The 6,119-nt window shown below is 45.7% G+C and overlaps 1 non-coding gene across 1 annotated transcript; it reads left to right on the forward strand.

Annotated features, from left to right (window-relative positions):
• Positions 1-4,658: 4,658 nt before the first annotated feature.
• LOC111828289 lies at positions 4,659-4,761 on the forward strand. Its single transcript, XR_002832106.1, has one exon. It is a non-coding gene; the product is annotated as a U6 spliceosomal RNA (small nuclear RNA).
• Positions 4,762-6,119: the final 1,358 nt, after the last annotated feature.

Below are 6,119 nucleotides of genomic sequence, written 5' to 3' on the forward strand. Positions count from 1 at the left end.
CTCTCTCTCTCTCTTTCTCTCTCTCTCCCTTTCCCTTCCTCTCTGAAATCAATAAAAATATATTTAAAAAAAAGAAACACTAGGCTCCTCTCAAGCAGCAGCCCCAAGGCACACACATACACTGATACAACCCATTTTCCACTGAAGGAGCCTGCACCCAGCCAAGTCCGTGAGTGAATGCTTGCCAAAGAGTTGATCTTCTAGAAATCTCCATTTTTTTTTAGGGTGTGTGGTGTGTGTCTATGAAGTTCTGCAAACCGACAGGGAGTAGCATGTTGCTCCGCCGCTGTCTTCATCTGCTCAGTCTGCCAACAAAGTGCCACAACAGGAATTTACACCCTCCCAGTTCTGGAGGCTGGGAAGCCCACGATCAAGGTGCTAGATGACTAGGTTCCTGGTGAGAGCCCTCTTCTTGGCATGCAGACAGCTCTCTCCTCGCTGTGTCCTTGTGTGATAGGAGAAAGTTCCCCGTGTCTCCTCTTATCAGGACACTAATCCCACCAGATCAGGGCTCCCCCTCATGACCTCATCTAACCCTACTTACTTTCCAAAGGCTCCACCTCCAGATGCCATCTCATTCCGGGTTCAGGGCTTCTACCTGTGACTAGATGGAGAAACAATTCAATCTCCAGCTAAAGCATAGCAAAACTCACATGATCTCTGGAGCAGTTACTATTTTGCAAGCACTTTACAGTTTACAAGGCATATTCCCATACATTATCACATGGAGGTGCACAGTCAGCCCGTGAAGAGGCCTTATGGAGGACACTGAGGCACGCAGATCTGAAGGACTGGCCCACATGTACTCAGCAAGAGGCCAAGAACCAAGAATTCAAACCCAGACCTTCTCCTTCCCAAGCCCATTCTCCCTCTTGAACCCCAAACTGCAAACCAAATGCAGTCATTATTCTAATAACCTCGGGATGAGGAATGAAGTGTGAATGACCTAACGTTATGATTGAAACAAAAGTACAGTCAATTCTGGATTAATAGACTGGGAGGCAGGTGTACAGTTAACATCAGGGCTGGGTGGTAGGCCTGAGTTCTGGTCCTGGCCCAGGCAGACACCTGTGTTACAACCTGGGGAAGTCATCAATCTCTAAGCCTCATTCCTTGTCTGTGACATGGAGGTTATACTTGCTCCCCCTCGACAAGGCTGATGTGGGGATTAAGTGAGATGATGCGTGCACTGAGCACAAGACAGTAATTGTATCGGTTTCCTCAGGCTGCTGGAACAAAATACCACAGCCTGAGAGGATTAAACAACAGAAATAAGTTTTCTCTCAGTTCTGGAAGCTGGAAGTCCAAGACCAAGGTGCCGGCAGGGTTTGGTTTCTCCTGAGCCCTTTCTCATTGCCACACAGATGGCCACCTTCTCACTGTCTTCCTGTAGTCTCTCTTCTGGGCACATGCATGCCCGGTGTCTGTGCAAGTCCTGATCACCTCTTCTTACAAGGACACCAGCCAGATTGGAACAGGGCCCACCCCAATGGCCTCATTTGAACGTCCCTACCTTTTTGAAGACCTTACCTCCCAATACAGTCACATTCTGAGGAATTAGGGGTTATGGTCTTAACATAGGAATCTGGGAGTCGGGGTCATAATTGAGCCCTTAACCTGAGGACAGGTGGAGTGGACCTCTCTATCTCACACACACTGGTGATGCGAGTGCAGACTTGCCAGACCCCCTTGGGGCATTATTGGGCATCATCTCCTCAAGGTGAACGTACACATACCTCACAACCCAGCAAGTCTACCCCCACCAGAAATGCAAGCCTCTGTTCACCCAAACAGGGGCACCAGGTGTTCATGCAGCACTGTTCTTAATAGCTCCAGACTGGGAGCTGCCCAGCCACCCACCAACACCTGGATGGTTAAGTGACCTGTGGTGTGTTCACACAATGGACTGCTCCACACTGCAGGGAGAATGAAGGGATGACAACCGCATACAACAACCGGGGTGAAACGCACAAACATAATGTTGAGTTGATTCTATTTGTACAAGGTTTACAGATAGGCAACCTAAGTAATGGATGCACCTGTTGTCAGGAGTCCAGTCAGTGTTGACTATCAGGGGATAAGGCTAGAGGGTGGAAGGGACTAGAAGGGAGGGAGCCTGGGGGGCCTTCAGGGTGCTGGAACTGTTCAGTTTCTTGATCTGGGGGCTGGTTACACCTGTGTGCCATGGACTAAATTGTGTCCCCCCACAAATTCATATGTTGAAGTATTAATGCCAAATGGTATTTGGGGCTGGGGACTTTAGGAGCTGATTAGATTTAGAAGAGGCCATGAGGGTGGAGGCCCTAATAATGGGCTGAGTGCCCTTCTAAGAAGTGGTGGCTGGCTCTTCAATGAAAGGCTGGGAAAATTGGAAAGCTTCATGCAAAGGAATGAGACAAGACTCCTCTTTGTCACCATAAACAAAAATGAACTCAAAATGGATCAAAGACCTAAATACAAGACCTGAAAAAATACATAGAAGAAAATATAGATACTAAACTTATGGATCTTCGTCTCACAGAGGATTTTATGAATTTGACCCAAAGGCAAGGGAATTAAAAGCAAAAATAAATGAATGGGACTACATCAAACTAAAAAGCTTCTGCACAGCAAAAGAAACCATCAACAAAACAAAAAGGCAACCAACCAAATGGGAGAAAATATTTGCAAACAACACTTCCAATGAGAGGCTAATATCCAAAATAAATGAAGAACTCATACAGCTCAACAACAAAATATATAAGCAATCCAATTTAAAAATGGGTAGGGGACATGAACAGACACTTCTCCTAAGAGGACATACAAATAGCCATAGGTATATGAAAAGATGCTCAATTTACTAGCTCTAAGGGAAATGCAAAACAAAACCATAGCTCACACCTGTTAGAATGGCTACTATCAGTAACAAGTATTGGAGAGGTTGTGGCGGAAAAGGAACCCTCATTCACTGCTGGTGAGAATGTAAACTGGTACAACCACTATGGAAAACAGTATGAAGTTTCCTCACAAAGTTAAGACTAGAGCTACCATATGAGCTAGCAATCCCTCTTCTGGGTAGCTACCCAGAAATATTTGAAAAGATTTATTCATAGAGATATGTTTATTACAGCATTATTCACAGTGGCCAAGACATGGAAATAACCTAAGTGTCCTTCAATGGATGATTGATTGATAGATTAAAGAAGATGTGGTACACATATACAATGGAATGCTACTCAGCCATAAGAAAAGAAATACTGCTATTTGCATTAACATGGGTGGACCTTGAGAATATCATTCAAAGCAAAATAAGTCAGATGGAAAAAGTCAAAAGCCATATGACTTCACTCATATGTAGGCTATAAAACAGAAAGCAAGACAAACAAACAAATAAACAAAAAACTCATGGACACAGACTACAGTATGTTGGTTACCATAGGGGAAGGAGGAATGGGGAAGATCAAAGAGGGTAAAGGGAGTCAAATATATGGTAATGGGAGGAAACTTGACTTTGGGGGGTGAACACACAATGCAATATACAGAAGGTGCACTATACTTGAAATTTATATAATCTTATTAACCAATGCACCCCAATAAATTTAATAACTTTTTTAAGAGGGAGCTGGGAGCTATCTCTCTGTCTATCTTCTGCCACAGGGAAAAGGCAGCCATCAGCAAGCCAGGAAGAGGAAGGCCCCGACTAAAACCTGACCGCTGGCACTGTGCTCTCAGACTTGCAGCCCCCAGAACTGGGCGAAATCAGTACCTGCTGTTGAAGCCGCCCTCTCTGTGGTGTTCTGTAGCAGCCTGAGCAGGCTACAGCTGCATGAACTGTAGAATCCATGCAGGTGTACCCTACTCCACACTAATAGTTTGTGCAGCTTTCTGTAAGTAACAGTGTGATTTAAAGTGTTCAGGGTGTGGGAGGTGGAAGGAGAATAATTCCTCCTGGGAAAAAAACAGTCTGACTCTAGAAAGACTTCCTCAGCCAATGTAGATGAACTCAGCTTTGAGAATATCTTCCCTCTTTAGCCTTCTGACCACCCCATCCCCCTGGCCTCTGCTCTGCCTTTTCCCACTCTCAGCAGCCCTAGACCTGACCGTCTCTTCCCTGGGAAACCTTCCGGCACTGAGTAACTTCCACTGCCCCAAAAATATATTAGTTCACTCCCCTCACAAGGATCTATTTGAGTGCCTTTACAAAAGCTCCTACTTTTAGCTGAACTCACTCCTTTGTTTTCCCCCCCTGGGCCTCCCCGGTTTTGAACAAGAAACCCTTTCCCGACCCCCGCCCCCCCCCATGGCCCAAACCCAAGGGGGAGGGGGTTTTTTTTCCCCCCCCAACCTTCTTTCTTATTTTGGGGGCCGGCCCCCCGCCCCTTACCCCCTAGTGTGTGTTTATGGGGGGGGGGGGGGGGGGGTGGAGGGGGGGACCTGCATTTCTGCTGACCTGGATTCTGTGCCTTTAATGGTGAATAAGAAGTTGAACTTTGCCCCCAGAGATTGAAGCTCAGCAAAAATGCTGGCTCAGATCAGATGAGAAGCAGAAACAGACCAACTCAGAGGAGAGGGGCTGACCTCCTGAGCAGCCTCAGTAAATGAGGACGGTAAGGACCCTCCAGCTCACCTTGTTCAGAGGTTTCAGGTGTTTTTCTTTTATTTTTTAAAGCGATATGGATGTACTTCAGCAGCACATATACTAAAGTTGGAACGATACAGAGAAGATTAGCATGGCCCCTGCGCAAGGATGACACACAAATTCGTGAAGCATTCCATATTAAAAAAAATAAATAAATAAAGCGATATGAGGTATAATTTACATACCGTCAAATTAGTCTATCTAAAAGTATGGTTCACTGATTATTAGTTTCCTTACAGAATCGGGCAGCCGTTACCACAAGCTAATGTTAGAACATTTCCACACCTCCAAAGAGAAATGGCTGCGTGCATTAGCAGTGACTCCCACCCTTCCCCACCCGTCCTCCCACTTGCAGCCCTAGGAGACCACTAATGTACTTTCCCTCTCCTAGGGAAATTTGCCTGCTCTGAACATTTCATGTAAATGGCATCATACAATATATGAGTTTTTCTGTCCGGCTTCTTTCACTTAGCAAAATGTGTTTCAGGTTCATGCATGTTGCAGCATGTATCAGTACTTTATTATTTTTTATAGTCACATGGCATCCTATGGTATGAATACGCCACATTTTGGGAATTCATTCACATATGGATTGATGGACATTTGGGTTGTTTCCAGGCGTTTGGCTACGATGAATAACACTGCTGTGAATATTTGCATGTAAGTCTTTTTGAGGGTGTATGTTTTCATTTCTCTTGAGTAGATATGAATGAATGATTGGGGCAGTGTTTGCCACATGCAGGCACTCAGATAAATCTTTGTGAGAGAGTGAACTAAGGGTTATCGGAGCCCTCTACCTTTGCCCAGTCAAAGAACAGATCACCCTGAACTGAAATTAACCACTGAGCTCTAGGCCCCAAGAAGGCCAAGACTATCTATGAGGCTCAAAATATGTCTGAGGGTCACAGGCTAAGGCTGGAGGATGGACAGGCCCTAATCATAGTGATTGACTGAATGAAGAGGGAGGACAGCTCGGCAAATAGATTTTGGAGTCAGATATGGGAGATCTGGTGATCAAGTTACAGTCCCTGCATCCCGGTTTCTTACCTGATGTGGTTATTTTATGAATTAAATGAGCCAGCAAATAGGAAATCCTTAACACAATGCCTGGCACAAAACGATCACTCAGCAGACGCTAGTTACAATTATTAGGATCATCAATCATCATCAAGAACGGGTGCTCTGAAGAGGTTCGCATCCTCAGGAGAGGAGCACCAACCTTCTGTGGATGTTCTTGTTAAAGCGCAAGATTTCCTTCCTCCCCTTTTAGGCAAAAAGACAGAGGCATGTTCGATTTCAGCTGCAGCACAGCGCTCCGTGTGAGACTGCAGGAAGGTGAAAATGACTTCATTTTCATCCATCTTCCCCGGGGCTCCTTCAGCTGACACCGGCAACAGAGCTCTAAGCATTTCATATTGGCTTGTCCTGATTCATTACCCTGGCCTCGCCCTGACACCCACCCCTGCCGGCTGAGTGGCAAAGCTTGGCTCCGATCAGAACG

This window comes from Myotis lucifugus, unplaced genomic scaffold (genome assembly GCF_000147115.1).
Source record: "Myotis lucifugus unplaced genomic scaffold, Myoluc2.0 scaffold_322, whole genome shotgun sequence".
Taxonomy (NCBI): domain Eukaryota; kingdom Metazoa; phylum Chordata; class Mammalia; order Chiroptera; family Vespertilionidae; genus Myotis; species Myotis lucifugus.